The following is a 25,462-nucleotide window of genomic DNA, read 5'->3' on the forward strand; positions in this document are numbered from 1 at the left end:
CTATCCATAGGCTGTGACAGTGATCAGATAGGATTCATACACGGCTATAGGATTATAGAGGCTGTGCAACTGCTGCGGTCACCTTGTCTTTTATTACAGCAAAGTCATCTTTTGGTCAGTGGCTTTTCTGTGTGATGTGCAGTATGTCACCAGTGATCCCCAGAAGCCAATACTAGACCTCTCTCTCTATTGCCAGATCCTAGATGAGATCAGATGCATCTATTGATCTATTCCAAGCTATATCCTGCTAGACAGATATAGGACAACTCACATGACAGTGGGGGATTCATTGGTCTCTGCGTGTTATCAATATACTTGCATATGGAGCGCTTAAGACTAGTGGGCTTAATACATTTTTCAGATGTGCACCATCAGCCAGTTACCTTCTTAATAATCTCCTAAAGGTCTTTACTTTGATTGTTTTGGGACTCTGAAGGATATGTAATCTAATTGTCAGTGACAAGATGCTTACAGGACAAAATGAGGATGTCAGATGTTTCAATGTATTCCAAACACCTGGAGAAAAATAAATGTAATATATATTTTTTTTAAAATGCCTGTACAGAATTATGTCCTGCCCCCCCCCCGCCCCAACTTGCATATCTTTTGTTTTATTTTTTGCATGTTTTTTTTTTTTTAGTGCAACAAAGGAATCCCATAAAATTGTGTTGCGTGTAACACACCCTTCTGTCTCTAGCAGCACTCTAAAGGCCAAATTATTATTAGTCAGGAGTGTACAATATATTTCTCACTCCACCTGTAACTTTTAATTAAGAGTTTCACCTTTTTTAGGCTTGTATATGTTGATGTGCTTGTTGTCGTTGCACCACAGGGTGTTCGCACTGAGATGCAAAAAGAAGAAAAAAAAAAAAAATCAGAGGGTGAGGCCTCTTACTGGAAGGGTTGTTCTGTGTGCGGATGTGAGTTTTCTGCTCAGCCTGGTGTATGCAGATAAGATGCACTGCGTACAGTCCTGATGTAGATCCACAGACCTAAGGGGCTTTGTGAATCAGCAGCACACACAGACTTCTCTTATTTTCCATTCATTACACTAAGGATGAAATAAATGTGTGGGCATTATCCCGACAGAAGAGGCAGTCTACCAGGGGCATTGGTCTGAAAGCTCTCTTTTGTCAGCATTTGGCTTTACTGTTCATGCAACACTTACTACACAAGGGTCAGATAGCAAGCCAAGCAACTGTATCATATTGGCTCACTTGCTTCAGCATTCTGTCTTTTAAAATGACATCAATTGGCACGTGTGACTCCCCAACGTAATCTTTGTGTTCTTTACAGAAGAGTCATAATGTTGGGTTTTATGTGTGTGATTAAATAGGTAAAGATAAGGGTTGCTGGAACAGTGTGAAGTGCTTTGGTGGTGGTAAAGCCAAACTGGCACAGGGTTATACTTGTGCTGTTTATGCAGTTCAAATAAAAATGTTTTGCCCTGCTGTTTACGCTGATGCAATAAAGCTTTAGCCATAACAATTTTTTTTTTCTAGCTTCTTTTGAGTATCCCAAACCTGCATATTGCTGCTTCTGGTTTTAAGCTTGCAGAAAGTAAATACTTAACTATAGTTTATTTTAGCCCTCTAATTTGAAACACTGCATGTGTTTCATCATTCAGGGAGGGAAAAGTGACAGGTCTGGTATGCGTGTACATGGTCTGGGAATACTAGCGAGGTCTCGGGGTAATGCAGCCTCCTGTGACTTTCATAGATGGCTTAAAAAAATCACAAGCAGGTAGCAATTAACCTGTACAAATTAGAAACTGAAGCACTGGATGCAATACACAACCAAATCATACAGAAAATTTCATTTTCAGAGTAGGCACCTACTGCAAATGCTGCCTGGTACACATAAGATTGCCACCCACAAAGTGAAAACTAATGCATCATTAAATAAATATTTCACATAGATGCTGCGCACTTAATTATCTATTGTGATGGAACACCATCCCTAATTTATTTAGGGATGCAGCGCTTTACAGAGTATAGTTGAACATTCACATCAGTCCCTGCCCCAGTGGACCTTACGATCTATATTCCCTACCACATGCACACACAGACATTATAGGGTTAATTTTGTTGGGAGCCAATTAACCTGCCAGTTTATTTTTGGATTGTGGGAGGAAACCAGAGTACCCGGAGGAAACCCACGCAAGTACGGGGAGAATATACAAACTCCGCACAGTTAGAGCCATGGTGGGAATCGAACCCATGACCTCAGCGCTGTGAAGCAGTAATGCTAACCATTACACCAGCCGTACTGCCCTAAATATTGAGGTGGGTGTGCTTTTAAGCCGATCCCAATCTATACGTCACAAGTGCTGCAAGTCAATCAGAAGTGTAGGATTTCGGTGCCACATCCGTTTGTGTGTCTTTTAGTCACTTGTGATATATGTTCAGGAAGATGTGCCCTGTTGTAGTCCTAAGGGGTATTGATCAAATCTCACAGAGATAAAATAGCGAGGAAGTCCCAGCCAATCAGCTGCTGGCTTACATTTTACAGGCTGTGTTTAAAAAATGACAGTAGCTGATTGGTGGGTAATTTATCCATCACACTTCTATCCCTTTCCAAGCTATAATAAATACCCCCTGAATGTTCTAAATTGTGCAGTGTGGCCAACATTTTGGGCCTTAATAGCTTTTTAATGAGATAGAAATTTAGGTGAGAATAGATTAGCTTGTATGGCGGAATCCAATTTCAGAATTTAATCAAGATGGTAAGCAATTGCTTAATGATTTCCAGCTAATTTTGTAGGCCTTAGGCTTTTTTTTTAAAGAACTCTAAAGGATTCTTTTTACCTCTTCCATTTTGTCAGCTCTAGTCTCCGACATGTTAAGCTTTGTTCATTTATTTTCCAATACAAAGACAATATAATTAAGTGCATACAGTAATATTTCATTTGGTACCCTAAAATCATATTGCTGATGGACCATTTTAATCTATATATTAGGAGGCATTTGGCTTAGTTCAGGCTGCATAGAGGATTCCTCCTCCTCCTCCTCAGTGGATATTCTGATGGGAACAGCCTTAATCCTTTCCTGGAATGCTCTTCATTACCAAAGACTCTTCGACCCCTGAAGTCCTCTCCATTCGGTAGGATTTCCTGCCTCCCTCACAGATTGGAACATATGCCTCGGTGTGTTCATTGAGAAAAAAACAAAAAAAGACAAATGAAAATGTTTATATAAAGTACATTTAATAAAAGATACCTTTAAAACATAAGGGGATTCCTCCCCCCCCCCCCCAAGCAAACCTGCGTTATTTAAGGGAAGAGCGCACCATCTTACCATTTAAATTACATTTAAAAAAAAAAAAAACTGACTTCATAGCATATAAAAAAAATGTGAAAATATTTTCACAACTAAAATGTTTTTGTATTAGGTTTACAATTGTAAAGGCGTTGTCTCAATGGTTACTTTATTACCTGGGCAAATTGTTGATGACCCTGGTTAAAATCCCAAACCTGAATTTGCAGTCTCTATTTATTTCCAACTGTAATTGGTTGAACTATCCCTTCTGTGACTTGTCTAGCAGGGTGTGAATGTATATCATCCGGTTATAGTTGTCACTGAGTGACAGAGAGGGAAATCCGCTCCCACCACGCCCCCATTCAGGGACCAGCTGTAAATGAAGCAGCCACTACGCCTAATGGCATTAGTTAATAGATAAAATATTCAGTGTTTATCACATCTCAGCAGGGAGGGTCTGCAAAAGCCTTCCTCTGTGTGTGGACATTTACTTCTATAGATGCCAAAAATGTGGGTTCTTTCAATACGTAACATTGCGATTTACACCAAAACCAATCAATTCCTGGAATGTTCTAAAACTTTTAGAAAGCATAAAAATCTACAAAATGGGAAAACGCCATATGTTGTTACTAACCATTTTCTAAGTCAGCCTGCAAACACCCACTGTTACACTGGATTTCCTTTAGTCTGTAAACTGTTTGCTTAGGTGCTGACCCCACAGGGGGATGGGAGGGGGGAGCAGACAGAGGCTCTGCAACATAAAGGCAAAACCAGACTATGACGTCTAAAGTTGGGTTCTGAGATAGGTATTTAAATTTATTTATTTTTTAGTTTTAACGCATTTGTTTTTAGATTTAGAGATTTTTCTGAACTAAAACAGAATATTTAACTATTTTATTCTGAATATTTGTTTTTTCTCCTTATCACTTAGCATTTTAATTATTGGGAGGAGTTTATCCTTTTTATTTTATTAGGCTGACTTTCAGGAGATTAACTGGGCGTTACCACCAGTGAGGAACTTAGCAATTTTTCTTCGTGTTTGGCCTATCCAGTTTTTGTTTCCTATTAAATTGCATTACTGTACGCACATTCTGCACAAACGTAGTTGTTTTTGTTTTAAATTGTCTAAACGGTGAAATTGATCATTCAATTAATAATGCACAATATATAATGGGTTCAGTGCAGTTATTGGGACTTAAAGATCTATTTATGATCTGCATAATAAGAAATGTTTTAGTGTTTTAAGAGGAAAATGTAACATTTTGGTGCTTTCGGTTGTCAGATTTTTAGTCCAGTGACTAATCCGCTTCATGAGTATTGCCAGAAACTGGGGCATTTCTTATGCTGTAAACAGTATAAACTAAGAACACGAAGGAACACTGCAAAGATAAAATTCTTGAGATTTAGACATTTTTACAACGTAAACTGCAAGGCTCAAAATAATATGCAGCAATTTTATCTTCTTATATGTATAATCTGATATAGATCATCCCTAACATGATAACCTATGCATTTCATTCTTTTCATGACTATTAAAGATTTGCCATTTATTTATTTCCATTTTATTTTTTAGTTTAGTTTTAGTTAAACAGTTAGGTTTTTAAAGACTTGTCATACGTTCTTCTGAAGATCGATTTCTGACATTTGCTTTTAATCATTCTATTACTTTGTCAAGTTGCAAAATGATAATTTTTTGGTTGTATGCAATATAATTTACAAAGGAAATCTTAAAGGTGCCCACACACGGTGAGATGTGCGCTAGGTGCAATTTGAGCCATACAATTTTTATTATACATTGGAGATTAGAACTACACCCTATTTTTGACTACACTACAATAGTCAATGACTGGGTACATACGATCTAGTTCAAAAATACCTACCTGCACATACTTTTTTGGCTTGCTATATGCACTTCAACGGAGCTTGCATTGCAAGGCAAAATAAACACGGTGCGATTTGAAGTAGATGCTATTTGAACTGAAAAGTTCAAATCGCACATGATAATTCACCATGTGTGGGCACCTTAAGGGCCAGATGTATCAAGCTTCAAAAAGTGATAAAGAGGAGAGTGATAAACAACCAGCCAATCAGCTACTACTTGTCATTCTTCAAACCCAGTCTGTAACATGGCAAGTAGGAGCTTATTGGCTGGCTGTTTATCACTCTCCATTTTATCACCTTTTGAAGCTTAAACATAAGGCCCTAAGTCCGTCATGATGACATTGTAAGAATAGAGCATGTGTAAATAAAAAAAAAAAATGTAAATGCTTTAAAATAATGTTTTTGCAATGTTTTAATGATGAATTTTTTTTGTCTTTTTTTTTTTTTTTAAACCTTAATGCATTCGAAATATTAAATTGCCGGGAAGTTAAAACTGATTCCTCCCTGGTGCACTATACCATTTGCAGTTACTATGGTAACCAGGGGCAGCAAAGAGTAAAAAAAAATGACTTCTAATACTGAAACCATAACAATTTATTAAGACAGGGTGTAGGAAATATTGAAGGGGCAAGAACCTGACATATTTGTTAAACACAGGCTTTTATTACAGCAATCAAGAATATTAATTTCCAGTAAAATAGGTGTTTTAAGAAAGAGAAATAGTTACAAGGACATTTTAAGATAATTTTGTCTTATTATATTGCCGTATTGAAGTTGCTTTTCAATTTTATATACAGATGTAAACTTCATTTTTTTTTAAACATCACTGTGTGTGTGTGTGTATTATATTGCAAAGTGCCAAGGAATTTGGTGGGCTATATATGAAACTGTTCACGAATGTGTGTGTATATGGTCATGCCATTTGACTTGCGTTACATTTCATGCTTAATTGTAGTACTTTAAATGCACCACACAACTGAAAAAGGTAACCTTTAAAAAAAAATAAACTCTGATACTATATGGGGTAGTAATGGTGTGTACACACGTGAGATGTGCCGTGCCATGTGATCCCCGATGCGATCAAATCACATAGCTTCGCACGGCATGCATGCGATGGCATACAATTTTGACTATATAGTGCAGATCTGCACTATATAGTCAAGGTAGCCAAGACTTTCTGCCTTGCGATACGGGAGCGCGCATCGGGATCTTAAGGGTTAAAACCCTTGCGATCCCGATGCGATTCTGACTATATAGTCAGAATAGCAGGGTGATTGTACCCGTGTGTGCACACCATTAGAAGCAGATAAAAGTTGTACATTCTTAGTAGTTACTTTTTTTTTTATATACATGACTCATAACTCATATGATAACAGAGTGGACTTGTTTATCTTCCTGACTAACTGAAGATGTATAAAATATTGGTGATGATGGCCATTTCCAGGTGCTACCATCATGCTCAGTGCGTGTATATACTTCATACACCTTTCCGATCCAACAAAAATTGCCAGTGTACAGTCCAAACATATACAGGTTGAGTATCCCGTATCCGGGCATCCATTATCCGAATTATTCCAAAAACCGTGGTTTTTGGAATCATTCGAATAATTTTTTTTTTTTCCCCCCTAACCCTCTTTTCATACTTACCAAGTCCCAGGGCGTCCACAGCAGGCCTCCGGCATCTTCTCCAGGGTCTCCAGCGGTCCCAGGAATGCATTGGGCGAGTGTGCACGCGCCGGTGACGTCACCGGTGCGCGCGCACACCCGCGCAATGCATTCCTGGGACCGCTGGAGATCCAGAGAAGATGCCGGTGGCCTGCTGTGGACGCCGAGGGACCACCAGACACCATCAGGGGACAGGTAAGTATGCCTTAAAAAAATTATTACAAAAAACGAAAAATTCCCCTATCCGGAATGCTCGTGGTCCCGAGCATTTCGGATAGGGGATACTCAACCTGTATTATTTTTCTTCACTTTCCCATCCTTCTGACCACAGGTCAACATAGCTGGGTGACCATAGTCTTACAGCCCACCAATCTAGATATATAAAAGACTAAATACTTCTCACCTCTGAGGGGAATTACTACTAGTGATCATTTTGATGGGCTATTAACTAGTTATTTAAAATATAACGCTTGTCATTGTGTATTACTGCTTATTTCACTATAGAGTGTAAAGCTGGCCATACATCAGGACAACCAGCATCCATTCCCAGCAGACACACCATAGATCTTTTGTGTAATTTCTCGATATGTGTTTTCCATCTGATCCAATGCGCGGTCCCGTGAGTGTCGGGTAGGAGCCCCTAGATCGCTCATACTGTACCATTGATTTATCAGAATCGGAAGGAAAAAGGAGTGCTTCTTGTGCATCATGCGATACATCACACGCGATATGTTGCAGGAAGTTTGCCTGACCTTTCCAGCTCCGCTAGAATCCAGCCCATCAGATATCCAGCCCATCAGATATATCTTATGGTACAATTGTATCCCACAAGATACATCTTGTGCGATTTTATTTTTTTTTTTTATTTTTTTTATTTTATTTTTTTTATAATAATATATCATGGCTTGATCAATTGTATGAGATATACCTTATGCAAAAATTACACCAAAGTACAAAATCGGATGAGTTCACTCCCAGGAACGTCCAGGGGGAAACCGCATCAGACTTCAGGGTCAGACATATCGTTGTGCTGTATGTGGCCCTTTTTACAGTTTTTGTTTCAGATAAGGCATTGTAAATAATTTGCCTCTCATTGTTTCCAGTGGGTGTAATTTACAGTATATGGGCTACAATAGTAGCAAATGACGGTACAGTTCTAGGCAAAGAGCATAGATTTCCTTTGTAATCATACACATATACAAATGTGTTGTTTTTAACGTGTTTGTACACCACTTTGTGGTAATGGCTAAAGGTGTGAATGACCGTGCAGCCCATTTCTGTCTTGTTTTGTGTGTTTGTCAAACAGATGTTAGAAATCTCTCTTCAAAGCAGCTGGTGTTCCCACCCTATGCAGATCATGGAAGTCGTTCCGGTCAAGAAAACCTGCAGTGTACAGAGAATTGCTTGTGGAATTCCCATAGGAGCAGGGGAAAATGTTCTCATATGCAGCCTTTCCTGGAACAAGACTTTTTTTTTTTTTTCTCAATTTGCCTTATGGAGCAGGAAAAGTATCAGCGTCTTCTGAGAATTATTCAGATGTACAGATGCACATTGTAATGCGGGGCCATTCCCAGTAAATGTTTCAATCAGAGTTTTGATGACAATGATTTATGATGCTGTGGGGCACATACCTAGCATTTTATTGACTAAGCTGCTTTCTTCTCGCTTTTGGTTGTGAAAGAAATCTTTGTCTTTGAAGATTCACAAAAATATGTTCCCTCTTAGAACCCTGACACACATGCTAAGCTTTGTATAGTCTCTATTTTACTTTATGTATGTCCGGAAACAGTATTGTGTTTCATCAGATGAATTTCAGAATTGCAGTAACCCTTAAAATATCACCAGGGCTAAAGCATAAAGTGCACCCATCACTCACTCAAAGGAAAGGCGGCCATTTTGTGGGTCGAGCCAACATAGATGTACAACCAATACATTTATTAATACATTAAGAATTATTTTATGCAGTTTAAATACGGTCTTTCAATGTTAATCTAACATTTTACTGCTTAAGTTCAGAATATTTGTGAAGAATTGCATCTCCTAGACAGAAAAATAGGCATTGCATTGTACAGTTGAGCTGTACGTAATAGACACACACCCGATTAGTATTTCCTAGGGCAGAACTTTAAAAACTTTTACAGCTCCTGGAACTCAGGGAGAGTTACCAGATGGAACGCCCCATACACACTGGACAATATGCTCTGTGAACAATATAATTAAAAATATTGTCGGAGCTCCTGGCCGAACAATAAAGCTCAAACACACTGATGTTGATTAGTGATCGACCGTGCAGGTGGAGTCGCAAGGATGTGAATTTTGCAGATTTGTGAGTCAACCAGAATAAGGTCCTAAGTGATTCTGCAACCAATATCTTTCAGAAGGGCCAAAATGAGCGATATAGTTTGTAAAGGTGCTACACAAGTCCGATTTGGGACTAATTTACCCGATTGAGATATAACGGGTGAAATCGTCCCAAATTGGAGGTGTTTGATGTGATCGGACCCGATGCACGTTCCGGGGTGCGTAAGATCCTGTAGATCAGCACATATGATCTATCGGTATTGAATCATCAGCGGCACATCATGGGTGCTTTGAGCACCCGCAATGTATCCCATCTGATTCCCCTCAAACTCTCCTGGCAGCTCTTCTGGAGTTCTTTTACATGTGATTTTATTCTCAAGGCTCCTAATTCTCCCCTATCTAGGTTATCTGTGTGTCCCAGCTTTGCTATTCATATACAGGGCATGTCTTTCCCCATTCAGCTTAAGCTTGCCCCCTTTTCCGGAAAATGTGTTGACCTATCTCTTTATATTTCTACCCTAATAACGACTGTCAGAGTCTTAGGGGGGCATTGAATCCCCCGCCACTATTTCTGAAGGGGGGGAAATAGCAGCGGGTGTCTTTCCTGACAGCATTGAAGAGGCATCTCTGTAGAATGGACCTGACTTTAAATGGCCTTGGATTGACGAGTTCACGGCCGTATCTCGAAGATCCACGGTCGTTTCCGCGGACATGCCTACTTTTCATTGTTCGGCATGCGGGACTTTGAATCCCACTAGCCGAATAACAGTCGATCTGGCCGAGAACGGCCAAGGGCCACGTGTCCCGGGATTGAATAACCCCCTTTTTCTTACTGGTCAGACGACAGCTCTGGTTCCACAACCCAAGGAATAGAAGTTGAAAACCACAAACAAAGCTAGTTTAAAGGTGCGTACACGCGGTTCGATTCTGTTTTCGATTCGATTTGGCCCATTCGACCTGTTTTTTTCCACTCATTTACGATTTTCACTATTTTCCATTCGATTTACTGTTCGATGTGCACTTGCACTATTCGATTTGCTAGTCTATCTTGAAGTATTCTTGATTCTTCAGGCAGGAGATTGAAATCGAATGCAGCGGTGAACACATTAGATTTGCACTTTAGTTCCTGGGATATTGACAGGGATGTGTCTGAGCAATTAATTATTTATTTATCTGCAGTTTTTTTATGACAAAAAATATAGACCCTGCTATTTAGACTTATTTTCTCCTTCTATTCTTAAAGTGAAATTAGTTTTATTAGAAATATCTTATGGCTAGATCTGCCAATGTAACACTGTACCAAGGGGCCATGTTACCTGGAAATAATAGAATGAGTTTATTTATTTGTATTGAACCATACATGTAACAGTAAATATTCTCTGTCTGTTTTAGCTTTTGAATTAAGCTGCAATATTACCCTGCAGTTATTGAATACTTCTATACATGGTCTATAGTCCAGCACCAGCTATCTTTGAAAACTCATGCAGTTCCTCTTCCCTGCCTGGGGTGTCGCTGTCTGCTGTGGTGTTTCTAGCATAGTTCTGGTTTGCATATCAGTGCTGATATACAGACCACACTATGCTAGAAGCACTACAGCAGACAGCGACACCCCAGGCAGGGAAGAGTGTGTAAAAATACAGAGCATTATGTTAAATTATATAAGCAGTATAGAATAATTAGGATAAACTTAAAATTATGAGGGGCTACTGATGTTACTGAATATTTTATGTCGTATATCGTGATCCTGATGATAGCGGCCACACTGAAACGTTGTTGACTATACAAAATTCCTATGTTTTGTATAATGCTAAGTGTTGCACCCGCGGACCTGTGTTTCCTTTGTGTGTGCACGCACTGGGTACAGTTTCTACTTCTATTGGAGCATTGGACCTTGGCGTGTGTATATGTACAGTATGTAATCTATATCATTTATATATTATCTCAACTTAAATAAAAAAAAAAAAAAAATTAACAAAAAAAAAAAAAAAAGACATTTTAAATATCAATGCCTGAGGGTTTCCAGTGCCTTTGTTCCTATATAGCCCTTTTCAGTAAGGCCCCTGTATGTTTTAATTGTTCGAGCATGCAGCCATTAATCTAAAGTAGGGGAAATTTCTATTTAATTGTGTTTTATTTTGAATTGTCAGAAGCATGAAGTGCTCTGGAAACTCCCAGCTTCCTTCCTGTTCATGCTGTTGTGCAAACTGCCTGTGCAGCAGAAATCTGCTCCAGGAGAAGCAGAATCTCTCCACTGATAATTGTTGCACTATGAACAGGTTGGTGAAACATTTGTTACAAAATGATCGCTCACACTCCGTTATAAGCTGTAGTGGTAAAGATCATATCCGAATTACAACAACGGAATCTACTTGCATCTAATTGCTTATTCTTGTGGCGCAGCTCAGGCACACTGACATTTAATGAATCTGAGTGCTGCTGAATGCGTGGTGATGTCATCTGTTCTGCTGTATGCTACAGTTGTGATTTCTGTGTTTGAAGGTTAATGCCCCGTCCACACTAGCGATATAGTAAAAGCTATTGCTCAGAAGGACTGTCTTTTACTATGTCGCCTAGTGCAGGGGTGTCCAAACTTTTTGCGACGAGGGCCAGATTTGGTGAGGTGAAAATGTGTGGGGGCCGACCATTCAGCCTGACATTCTTTGAATCATTAATCACATCAGAATGGTCGCCCACTCTGCCCCATTCACTTTATGTCCCCCAGCGTGCCCCCATTCACTGTATGTCCCCCAGCGTGCCCCTTCACTGTATATTCCCCTGCCTGCCCCCATTTGCTGTATGTCCTCCACTATGCCCCCTTCACATTATATTCCCCTGCCTGGCCATCCTTCTCTGTATGTCCCCCAGCCTGCCCCTCCTTCACTGTATGCCCCCATTCACTATATGTTCCCCACCCTGCACCCATTCTCTCTGTCCTGTAGCTCCCCCCCCCCCTTCTCTGAATGTCCAGGGGTTGGACGCACACTCACCCAAAAGCCGCCAAACACGTCTCACTGTGGCGGCTGACACCTCCTCACTGCTGCAGACAGCAAGGTAAAGGTGCGCTCGCCGGGACCCCATCTTTAGTGTCCTGTGCTGTGCATCTTGCTTCTAATGCTCCGCCCGCTTGTGGCTGGAGGCTGCGGGCCACTTGAAATGATGGCACAGGCCGCAATTGGCCCCCAGGCCGGACTTTGGACATGCCTGGCTTAGTGTACATTGAATATCGATACCGATGCTCACTCCCGCACACCGTTAATCCTTCCCTTCCTCATTCTGCATGTTCTGACGAGGGAGGTTTGTTCTACCCCTTTCACACTGCTGCAAAAACCCGGGTCATCGGCGGTGTAAATGGGTCACGCGGTGTCCCTTTACACGGGACTTCTACCCAGGTCCTGACCTGGGTAGAACACAGCTAGGACCTGGGTAGAGGGTGGTGTAAATGGGTACGCTGGGTCATCCGACCCGGCTCCCATTTACAGGGATGGGGGGGTGCACACATAGCCTCAGCTGCTATCTGCTATACTCTGCAGACGGCAATGTTGGCAGCGGAGGAGGTGAAATTGATGCCTGTGTGCGGCATCCATTCACCTCCCGGACGAGGGCTGGGGGCAGCTCAGAAGATTACCTTAGTGCTGGACTTGCCCCACGCACAGCAATCCGTGTCCCGGCGGCGGCGATCGACGCTTGGAGATGTCATCTCCAAGCGGCAACTCAGGATCCGCCTGTGCCGGCTGAGGACTGGTGTAAAAGGGACCAAACACCGGGTCGCACCCGGCTTAAATCTGGGTCCAAAATCCCGGGTGCGAACCGGCGTTTTGGTATAAAAGGGGTATTAATGCCAGCAATGCTGCAGCATGGTTGTCATTCCCACTTTCAGTTACTCTACCCTGCTGTGGTGCTTGTAGTACATGTCGAGTCTGCCGATCAGTGCTGAAATACAGACCCCACTGTGCTAGAAGCGACACCAGAGTGTGACCTGCCAGTCAGGGAAGAGGAACTGCACAGGTTTTGACAGTTGCAGGATTTTAGAATGAACACTGTAAGGCAGGCATGTTCAAACTGTGGCCCTCCAGCTGTTGTGAAACTACACATCCAGCATGCCTTGCCATAGTTTTAGCATTATAAGGGCCTATGTAAGGTGATGGTGGGGAAAGGTGCTCTGTGTGACCGCATATACATTATCCCAAAATGGTAAATGCTAGCAATACTTTATTTATTTTATTTTATTTTTTGGAGCCATGCTTAGTTATCCAGTTTATAAATCATTAGCCACCACCTCTTATTATGATTCTGCATACTGACTGTAACGCCGTAAATAATGCATAAACTTAATAATATTATGAGGGGGGCCAAACGTGTTCTTGTTTCATGTTCCTGCTCTGTTGTATACCTGTGTGCTCTGCAGACAGAGAGAAACATAATTAAAGTATGTGTGCATACAAATTTAGTCCATGCTTCTATTTTGTTTGACCCTTTACCCATTTAACCTTTATGCATTTCACTCCTTTCTCACACTTGTACTTCTCATAAGCTCTTTCGCTGTTCTAATCTCAATGAGTTCACATTTTTATTTCTTCTCTAATTCTACTGTGTTGTCTGTGTGACCACCACCAGAACCAACATAATTGCGTTCATTTGTCTGATTTTACCCACCCATGTGATGAGAGCTATTTGCGCATTGCTTAGTAATAGCTGTTTTGCATGAATGGTTATCAAAAATTGCAAAAAAATTATTTCCCTCCGTACACGTCCTCTTACATGTACAGTAACAATCATGCAAAGTCCATGTATAGAAGAAAACTATTGTACCGCTATTTGTTTGAAGACGTTACCTTTTTTTTTTTCTAAGCTCACTCTGTTACAGCATAGCAGTATTCTAATCAGCATTCACAATTAGTTACTCATTAGAGATAATCTCTGGGCTAGGTACGTAACTGTTTTTTTTATTTCTTTTAACAGGTAGATTTGACATCACACTTTGTGTGTAATGCTTAACAACGTGTGTGAATGCTGCAGCCAACAACTGCATTCCTCTGTAGGGCTTTGGTCGTCATTCAGACTATTTTTGACATTGCTTACGTATTCCAGTTTATTAGTGAGTGCAGTGCGTAGATTGATTTATAGTATAGCGGTTCAGTACAGCCCCACTTTCTTAGATATATTGAAAGCATTTGGAAATCAGATTTGATTTGTCTGTTTGTTTAACATGTCTGGTATGTACAGTTTTGTAACCATGCAATTGATTTATTGTACGTTCGCACCAAATGTGGAATTGCTTCAGTCTGTTTTTTGTGACCGGTTACTTATAAAGGGCATTCCGCCCATAAAGGGCCACTTTCAACGAAATCCCTGTGTGTACAAAATAAATAACATACATAAAAAAAAAAAAAAAAACTATATAATATAATATAATAAATATATATATATATATATATATATATATATATATATATATATATATATATATATATATATATATATTATATATAATATATAATTTTATTATGTATCCTGAAGAAATTCCCTGACGCGGAATGAAACGTTGATATGCTAAAGCAACTTTGACTCCGTGTATTCATTGGTACGAGTGCCGCACCTTGATCTCTACATTCCATTATTTGTGAGGGCACCGGGCGCAGTATTATTGGAGCAATGTGTGTGTGTAATATAAATATTATATTTGATCAATACTGGGATGAGTAATTGCTTTGCTCAATTTCATGACATTTGACCAGTAGAGGCACGGATTCATTTAAGACTGGATATTTTATTTTTATTTATTGCATTTTAAGTATAATTGAATGCTCAAATATTGATATGGTTGCCCTGTGCCTAGCCTCATGTCACTTGGTCAAGGTTCAAAATATCTCATATATTGTTATATAGGTAACCAGTACTCCTACTGGACTCCTTTTTAATGTTAAGTTCCATACACACTGGGCGATCTTTGCCCAGTGTGTAGTGTTCATTCTAGCAGCCGCTATATTTGAAAACCCATGCAGTTCCTCCTTCCTGCCTGGGGTGTTGCTGTCTGCTGTAGAGGTTCTAGCACAGTGTGGTCTGTATATCAGCAGACCAGACCTGTGCTAGAAACACTACAGCAGACAGCGACACCCCAGGCAGGGAAGAGGAACTGCATGGGTTTTCAAATATGGCGGGTGCTAGAATTAACACAACTGTGTATGCTGACCGATGATGGGGAAAATCACTGGGCTGAAAAACGCTCAGTGCATAGACACTGAGCGGTTTTCGCACATTTTTGCTGGGGGTGGAGGACTTTCCATAGGAGGACGCTATCGAAAGCAGTCTACCCCATCGCTCATCTGCTGGTAATGCCAGCATATGACGTGCTGGGTCAGCGGTGATGCGGGAGCACACATCAGCACTCACTGCTCATCGCTACCCCGTACGCACTGGGCGGCTTTCGAGCTGAAAGCTGATCAAACGACAAAACTGAGCCGCTTTCAGCTCAAAGTTGCCCAGTGTGTATGGGCCTTTACCCTTACAAGTGTGTAATTGAAAGTTTATTGGAAGATGAGATTCTTGATGTTTATATATTTGTTATATTCACATGCTCAAATTATTTGCAATTTTATATACAAGGCATGTCTTTTATAGTGTCTAATGGTTTCTTACATAGATTTAAGCCTTTAAAGTCCGTTTAATAATCCCCTGTGCAAGTCATTATGGCTGTTGCTTTTTATTTTTTTTTCCTTCAAACTTTTGCACAATTTTTAACAGCAAGTACAATTGTTGCTAGGAGCATGACCAGGCAAGGTGATGACAGTAGGCAAAGGAGTCTGTGTCAAAAAATAATAATTTACCAGTACCCATACAGTATAGTAACATTAATCATTTTCAGCATATTGGTTTTTCCTCTATTATAAACATTATGCAAAGACTGGTTATTATTTTATTTATTTGTTTTTTTATTAACCGTTTCTTATAGGAAGTTTAAAGTGCTTTTACGTGGTCTATTAGGAAGGCAGTTTATTTATTTATTAACAGTTTCTTATATAGCACATACATATTCCGCAGCGCTTTACAGAGAATATTTGAACATTCACATCAGTCCCTGCCCCAGTGGAGCTTACATTCTATGTTCCCTATCACATATACATGCACACACAGACATTCTGGGGCTAATTTTTGTTGGGAGCCAATTAACCTACCAGTATATTTTTGGAATAGTTGAGATTGCTCATTTTATTTTTGCTCGTTAGCAATTGATTAATGTTCACCAATACTTGGCTGAAACTAAAGGGAGATTCACAAAAAAAAAATTGATTGTGGGCCATATGCACTAAGCTTCAAAAGTGATAAAATGGAGAGTGATCATCTCCTGCCTGATATTTTTCAAACACAGTCTGTGACATGATAGTTGGGAGCTGATTGGCTGGCTGTTTATCGCTCTCCATTTTATCACTTTTGAAGCTTAGTGCATCTGGCCCTGTGTCTGTTTATGTATGTCCCCCCTCCCCCTCTTCCCCCTTGTGTATACCGGTATTAGCCATATATTTGATTGTGAAGATTTCATGTTATCATTTTATTATGTATACAGTAATAAATATATATTTTTGAATTTACCACTGAGTATTGTAATCACATTTACCAAGGTGAGACCAAGCTCAGCGTGTTAATCACCATTGTTTTCAGTATACAGTCTAGGGCAGTGGTTCCCAAACTGTGCGCCGTGGCTCCCTGGGGTGCCTCGGGACACATGCAGGGGTGCCCTGGGTTGGTGGTCCAGGACCAAGTAAAATTATTAATGGTTTATTATTTGCCAGCCACCAGCACTGGTTTTGCTTATAATCATAAAATGTGTACAAACAGAAGCAAATCCTGCCCTTTACCACATAACTGACCCTAAGAATCGCATATAAACCCAATCTAATTAAAACATTTTTTGGCTTAGGGGTGCCGTGAAAAAATTATTATACTCTAGGGTGCCGTGATTCAAAAAAGATTGGGAACCCCTGGTCTAGGGTATTGTAGTGTACCCACACTGAGGGGTAAATTTATTAAGCTCGGTGAAGTAATAAACTGTCCTGGTTTTTATCACCGGCCAATCAACTCCTACCTCTCATTTTTCAAACCAAGCCTGTAACTCCACAGGTAGGAGCTGATTGGCCGGTAATATAAACCAGACAGTTTATCACTTCACGAGCTTAATAAATCTGCCCCTCAGCAGCTACCCTCTCCCCTGTAGTTCACAGAGCAGTCCTCACTATCGGCAACACTCAGCGCTCTCCTGTGTCTGGTTTCTGCCATCGAAAACTTGCAACACCCAGACTTTTTGTATCTGGCCTATCAGTTGCTGGAGTTTCATGTTGCGGCAGAAACAAATCATTAGGAGAAATTATTATTTCAAGACTCTGGGAACAGATTCTTTGACAGCTGTTCCATGTTGTGAAATCCTAAAAGAATAATGCTTTCTGGCTTGTTCAGTGACTGTTCTGCGGAGTTCTTGATTAAATGGATTCACGCTGTGACGTATTATGCTGTCCGTAAAGAGGTTGACTAAATACACTTTAACTAATACCTAGCTGACTGTGTTGGTAAATAGAGGTTAAAATTTCCCATGGCATTCTGGGATAAAATAAATATTCTCCTTATAAGCCTGCATGTAACATGTTATTTGGACCCGCCATTTAATGGGCTTTTCTTACTCCATAATCTCCCTTGTGTATAATAGCACGTTGGTTTTGTTTCTTCCCTGGGCACACCCAACATTTGTTTTATTTTGCCACATTCCAGCACTTGCATATAGCCAAAGTATCTGATGATCACTTAAAACGCTATTGGATCTCTTTAATGCTGGGGAGAACCAACACAGCAGGTATAATTCGCCCAAGGTTGCTGCAAATGGTGGGATTCAAAGTGCTCCAGTAGGGTGTGCCTGCATCTGGACATGTGTCTTGAAACTCTCCTCTCTGCACTTGACAATATGCGTACATTGCTGCCCTTATTGCAGTGTTACCCTGTAACTGTACATATACAGTAGTAATATCTATTCGTTCCATGTATTATTCAATCTGCTGTTGTAGGACAGCAAAAAATCAGTTGATTCCCCAAAAAAATACAAAATTACATGGAAGGTAACAGTAGCACCAAAACAGTCCTTACCGAGCTGTCTGTATACTGTCTGTTAGTCCTGGTAGTGTGATGTCAGCAAGTGTTGTTTTGTTAATTTTCTGCCCTGCCCCCAAGTAGGATTGCATGGATTAAAAAATGTATGTGTTTTATGAAAACCTATTTTACACCAAAATCCGGATCTGACCCGGTATTTGGAACATGGTTCCAAACCAGGGCAGAACCGGGATTCACTGCGTTTACACTACAGTGCTGACTCGGGATATTCTTGGGTCGGAACTGTTCACACGGGTGCAGTGTCTTCCATGCCGGTGCTTGGAGATGACATCTCAAAGCGACGGGAAGTCTACCGACTGGGACCCCAGTGACGCTTATGTCACCCTGGGGGCAAGCCCTGCATCCATTCTTCTCCTCCTGTCTCCTGCATAGTATAGCAGACAGCAGCAGAGGCTGTATGTGCTCTGTCCCAACCTCCGTATTGAATGCCTTTTTTTTTTTCTTTACCACCCCCAAAGGCTGGCTTACTCTCAGTCAGATTGCGATTAGATAAATATGCACGAATACGATTTGTAGGTGTTAGCAATCATTCAATAATCGATAGGATTGCAAATTCGCACTACAGCGATCCAGTCTGAATAACCCCCTGTGTTTGTATCTAGTTGATTTTATGACTCTGCGGTATCTATGGTGAGTTATGAATGAATTATGATGACTGTGATCATGGTGTCCTGAGAGTACCAGAAGAAACTCATCTGGGCCATGCCCTTACAGAGTCATTTTTTGCCCATAGTAGATGGGAAGTCTAATGGTTTCCTGAATTAAATACCAGTATTCAGCAGATAAAGCATAATAGTGGCCAGGTGCACCAAGCTATAAAAAGCAATAAAGTGAAGAGAAGTAAATCAGCCAATCAGCTCCCAACTGCAATTTCCCCCGAAACCACTCTATGGTGACAGTTAGGGGCTTTAACAATCTCCCCTTTATCACTCTTCGAAGCTTAATGCGTCCGGCCCAGTGTGAGGAACCTTGTCGCATAGTGTAGCATAAATGCACAGTATCAATATAGACCCATATGGGATAAACTTAGTGAAGGTCTTCAGATCAGTCTTTACAATAAAAGCAAGTGGCACATTGTTATCTAAATGTATCTGCTGTTTGTGAGGCAATGTATTGGCACTCGCCTGCGTATCTCACTAATTAGTCTCACAGTTTGGCTCTCTGTGTTTTCATGTATTCAGCAAACAGATGATGTTGTCGGCTGTTTTACATTTTCTCCTCTATTTACATATGCAGTGAAAGCCAATACAGAAATGGCAGTGTTCATAGGATATCTATCTATCTATCTATTCTGTAAGGAAGAGTACAAGGGGAGCTCCATAGTACAACATCAAAAGACGATTTAATGATCCACACACAAAAGGTAAAACACGTACCAAAGAGGGTGATCTGAAAACCACTATGTAATAGGCATCAGGTCAAAAGCATTCAGGCAATATGTCTCTTACTGCAGCCAAGCACACGGCTGTACGGATCAGAGCACAGATATATATATATATATATATATATATATATATATATACAGGTTGAGTATCCCTTATCCAAAATGCTCGGGACCAGGAGAATTTTGGATAACGGATTATTCCGTATTTCAGAATATTTTAATATTTCAATGATGTATTTTGAAGTATCTTGCATTTATGCTGTATAAACACATAATATACACACAAATATATTTTATTACCACATAAAATACACACAAATATATTTTAATTGTTCAAAAAACAAGGTTTCAAAACGTGAAACAAAATGTGTGTACTATCTCAGCACTGAATTTGAATGCCAAGCAATCATTGTCTTGCACATATATAGTGCCAGTTACATATCATGTCCCCAGTGATGCTGTTACAAATGTCCCCAGTGAGTTTTTAGCAAAAAAAAAAAATTTTTTCACTTTCTGGAATGTCCGTATTTCGGAATAATTCGGATAACGGATATTCGGATACGGGATACTCGACCTGTATATGTGTATGTATATATATATATATATATATATATATATATATATATATATATATATATATATATATATATATATATATATATATATATATATATATATATATATATATATATATATATATATATATATATATACGCACACACACACACAGCAGAGGTGGCTGAAGCTGTATATGATTTTTGGGTACATGCCCATTTATCCCAAATCTGCAGGATGTGGCGTTTCTGCACTTTTGGATCAAAGATCCCAAACTGACAGTGATCAGTGGCTGTGACAGTAACAATTTGCTAACTCGATGTAACAACTGTCCTGTCCAAGATCTGATAGATCCAATTAGATATTCTTTGTGATTAGTGATCCTTTTTGTTTTTTTTGGGTGGGGATAAAACATCTGCATCTTGTAGTCAACTACAGTAGCTTGAAAGTGGTTTTATTGTCTATGACATTATAACTCTTTTTAACAGCTTTGAAATAATGGAAGGGACAAGGTCCTCCAACAGCACAATGTTGTCTTGTTAGGCTCCCGCTACATTGATGCGAATGCATACTTCAAAACATTGGAATGATGGAAAGAGGGACACTGTGTGCGCCGCAGGTGCGTGGCCAACATTTTCGCGGTGTTGCCTAGCGGCAAGGGGCATGGCCTATACTCACGAGGCTACATCCCAGTTTTTGCCAGTGGCTCTGTGAGCTGCTAACCGCGCCCCAGCCTCTCTGGCTGCAGGAATAGACACTGTGCACATGCAAACAGCGTCTCTTCAACTGTTCTCCCCCCCCCCCCCCCCCCTGCTGTAACGCACCAAAAAAACAGGATTTTTCCTCGAAAAGCGGGGCAGTTGGTAGGTATGCGAATGGCATTTGGTATGAAATTATGTTTTTACTCACAACTAAAGCACACCCCATCGGAGAAGATACTATATAAATTGTTTATTAATATTTGTACTCAAAGGTCATAATTACATGGAGATTGGGGCAACTGTTCAATTGATGAGCAATCCAGCTTTTTTTTTATATATATATATATATATATATATATATATATATATATATATATATATATATATATATATATATATTTTATAGGTGTTTTCTCTCCGTCTCTTATTTAGAAAATGTTTAAACTCCGGATTTTTTATATTTTTTTTGCTTTATGTTTGCTGCAGACCATCCACCCCCCTCTCTGTATAATGATTGAATAAGTAGGAAATAAATTCCCGGATATAATGTCAGCCAGAAAACCCATCTGTGGTCTAACCCTATGACAAACAACCAGCAACAATTACAGTGACACCAGCACACAGCAGCTTGCCAAAGAACCAGATGCTCTGTCCAAGGGAGATCTTGCTCATCGCTACTCCTGTTCTGCTTTTGATATTCAGAACATATGAGGAGAGTGTTGGGCGGTGTGGGGAGTGTAGCACAATAAATTGCAGCCGTCTTAACATGCAGTCTTGCAGATTTGGTCTTCCACATTAACCTGGTAGATAATTGGTTTGAGTGTACTGTATGTGAGATCACTCTATTCTATTGCAATTGATTGGTCATGATAGAAACCTATCGATCTGTGTGCAGCGATGGCTGGTAGTTGCTTGATCTACATCTAGCATTAAATATTAAATTGTAACATTTTTCAGAAGATTGCAGAATTTCCTCTTTCTGGTAAGGTTAATTCATTGGCTTCTGCATAGTTTTCATTCTAGCACCCGCTATCTTTGAAAACCCATGCAGTTCCTCTTCCCTGCCTGGGGTGTCGCTGTCTGCTGTGGGGTTTCTCGCACAGGTCTGGTTTGCATATCAGTGCTGATATACTGCGCTAGAAGCACTACAGCAGAGAGCGACACCCCAGGCAGGGAAGAGGAACTGCATGGGTTTTCAAAGATAGGGGGTGCTAGAATGAACACTAGTGCATACCATCCTACCGATTTTACTAATGATATCACTATGATTAAGTATCAACTCACAAATGTGCTGCTTCCTTCTTGTGTAGGCTTCATATGAGCCTATCAATACTGGATAGGTACAGTGATATTGTGCATAAGTCTTCCCAACTGGTGTCAGAAATTGTGCTATTAAAAACATGTGCACAGATATGGGCATGGAATCCAGACCTGGGCCTATGGTGTGGGTCAGAGGCATTTTTCTCACAGCCATTGGAGGATGCTGGGATGACGGGTATTCCAGGCTGGAGGACCGGGCACCAAGGAGATGAAATTTCTTTGGGACAGTGCAGCCCATAGCTCCACCCCTCAATACCCCTTCCTGTCCTGAGAGACCATTTTTTTTCTTGGTGCTCTGAGGAACTGGGTGCTTTTTCAAGGGGCAGGGCTATTCAGTCCTATTTTTTTTTTTCACACAGCCTGTCAGCCTGTGGTACTGCAGCTGACAGCTTCCGCGTTCCCGGCATAATAATGTGCAGTCATGAAAAGTTATAAGTGCATTTCGGTGAAAATATTTTGGAGCATATTAATTCTGCAAGCCATAGCAACATTGCACATGGGGCCTTATTCAGATCTGAGCTCAGTACAAATTTGTTCAGAAAATGGGCAAAACCATGTGCACTGCAGGAGGAGCAGATGTAACCTGTGCAAAAAGAGTTAGATTTGTGTGAGCTATTTCGTTTCTGTGCAGGGTAAATACTGGCTGCATTATTTTTACACGGCAATCTAGATTTCAGTTTCACCCCACCTAAATTTAACTCTCTTTGCACAGGTTACATCTGCCCCACCTGCAGTGCACATGGTTTTGCCCATTTTCCGAACAAATTTGTACTGTGCTCAGATCTGAATAAGGCCCATGGTGTGTGTTGGGGGGGTGGGGTGGGGGGGGGGAGTATTGTATCAATGTTTATGAATTTCAGTGAACTTAACACCAAAAAACAAGAACCTGACCGATTCCAAAAGACTTCGGGGGGTATTCAATGTCTGCTGAGCTCGGTCGCCGTCGAGCGTTTCATGGAGTTCACCTGAGAATTTTTTTTTTTTTTTTGCATCTCGTATATTCAATCCTTTGGTTTTTTCCGCGCTAGGGTTTTTTTTTTTTTTTCTCATTTCATTTTGCTCGCCTGTCGAGATTATGTGATCTCGAGTAGCCGAGCTCTTTGGACCCTTTTTTTACTCGATTTGACACGCACCCTATTCAATGTTCATGTATGGATGTATTTCTCGACACACTTTAGGCAATTATTCTGGGTGTTTTGCTCGCCTCCATCTTGAGGCGTGATGTTTGTATTTTATTGTGAAATAGTTTGAGGTTTCCATCTGTTACTCCTCATACATATTTTGCTACTATGGCCATTATTATAACTTGTTTTGCGAAGGACATAACAGCAGCGGTGTTGTCAGCATGCCACTCGCCAAACTGCAAAACCACCCCACCCCGACACCCACAAGCACAAGCTGCATAGGAAAAGAATGTAAAGAATTACATATAGACCAGCATGGCAATGGCACAGCGTGAGGTATTAGACCACTCACCGCACACACAGTCTGCGACACTGCGCGGCAGCCCCGCCCTGGCCAGCATCACAAGACACCCAGGAATACACGTTGCGCCAGCCCCACAGAAACCAACATCAGAAGACATACTGCACACCATACACAAACCACGAAGAAAAAATGCATGGCGCACACTGAACTAACTATATAATTACAAACGACAAACAAAAGCATGCCCCTCAACCTGAGGACACCAGTGCGCAATCATAAACACCTAAAAAAAAAAGCCACACAAGACATGTTAATAACAAGAAAAAATCATTACCTTCTGAACACGACGATGTACAGAGTTAATGGCTCGACGCTAACAGCATTATCACCGACCAAAACCAATAAAAAAATATATTAATTACCTGCAAAGTTAGAGCTGTCAAAGAAGCTGGATTTTGCACGATGCGCGTGAACAAAAGTGAAGAAATCCCACAGGAACAATACTCCACATCTAACCAAAAGCCAGTCATAACAGGAATAGGCGAGGGAACACGAGTTACAAGCCTTTTTATAGGTGCGGACATGGCGCAAAGGCGAGTTTATACAATGTTGCGAGTTATGGGCGTTCCAAACGTCGACAGGAGGAGACTTCGAGGATTGACACTTTGAATTGGCGAGATCACGGCTTGCAGGGAAAAATATTTCAGTCGAGCAAATCGTAACCATAATAAAGTCGACTGCACGAGGTGAATAAAATGAGATTGAATACCCCCCTAAATCTGAGAAACCCAAACTCATTTTTTTTTTTTATTTGTTTGGATTTTCTCTTTTACTTTTTTAAAGCTGTTTATTAAATGAGTGCAAAGGATAGCTGACGGCAAAACTGGAAATAATGAATCGCATTAAAAATACATGATGTATTTGCTTTAGTACTGTTTTTTTAATTGTTAAATAAGCAATGCAAATGTTACTTTAATATTCCCATCTCCCCAATGTGTGTTCAGAGCGTGATAAGCAGGACAGAGCCAAAGAAAAAGTGCTCTTTAATTGTCAGATATATTTTCGAGCACAAAGCTCTCACATCAAAAATCAAACACAAATGTTCCCTCCTAATCATATTTCATTGCATAGTCTAATCTCCACAAATCTGCACCGCTCTGGAAAGTTGTAGTCAGACCTCCGGTTATTTTCTTTTTTTTTTTTTTTTTTTGTAATTGCAAAATATGACTGTCATCTGCTTCTAGAGCCAGTACCAGCGAACAGAGGACAGATTGGAAATGTTGATTGACGATGGATGGGGAAAATGAAGGGCGCTGTGCAAGATTAGAGGAAATGAAAGCTAAGAGTGGAGTGTTTGAGAAATGTCCCAAATTATGTGAGGGGAGGGAAGACAGATCCAATAGATGGATCTTGGGCAAGCACAGAAGAGGTTTGATTTAACCCACAGTTTGGCCTTTGCAACTTCCTTCCACTGGGTGCACAAATCTTCTCTTTTTATGTGTCCCTGCTTTTTATGTAATCCCTTTGTACATTTACTTGGAAAACATTTGGGTCAATTCAAACTTGAGCAATTTTAATGGAGTAATAATAAGCACGGACTGTTACTTGAATGGCCAATTAACTGTACTGTACTTAATTGGCTGCAAATCTCTACATATATGGATGGACACAATAAGGCTGCTGACCTTTGACTGGGACCATCATAATTCTAGTGCTGTGGATGGAAGATATGGTGGTTGGATCTTAAAATGTGTATATTCCTCCTTCAACGGTTCTGATAAAGTTCTTTAGTTGAACTACAGAGCCATCCTCCTCTAGCC

General features: G+C 40.4%; 1 protein-coding gene across 5 annotated transcripts in view; it reads left to right on the forward strand.

Annotated features, from left to right (window-relative positions):
• Window positions 1–25,462, forward strand: part of RBMS1 (RNA binding motif single stranded interacting protein 1) — a 346,188-nt gene that overhangs the window by 198,685 nt on the left and 122,041 nt on the right. The gene's annotated exons all lie outside the window — the stretch shown is intronic.

The sequence above is a fragment of the Crinia signifera genome, chromosome 7 (genome assembly GCF_055691185.1).
Source record: "Crinia signifera chromosome 7, ASM5569118v1, whole genome shotgun sequence".
NCBI lineage: Eukaryota > Metazoa > Chordata > Amphibia > Anura > Myobatrachidae > Crinia > Crinia signifera.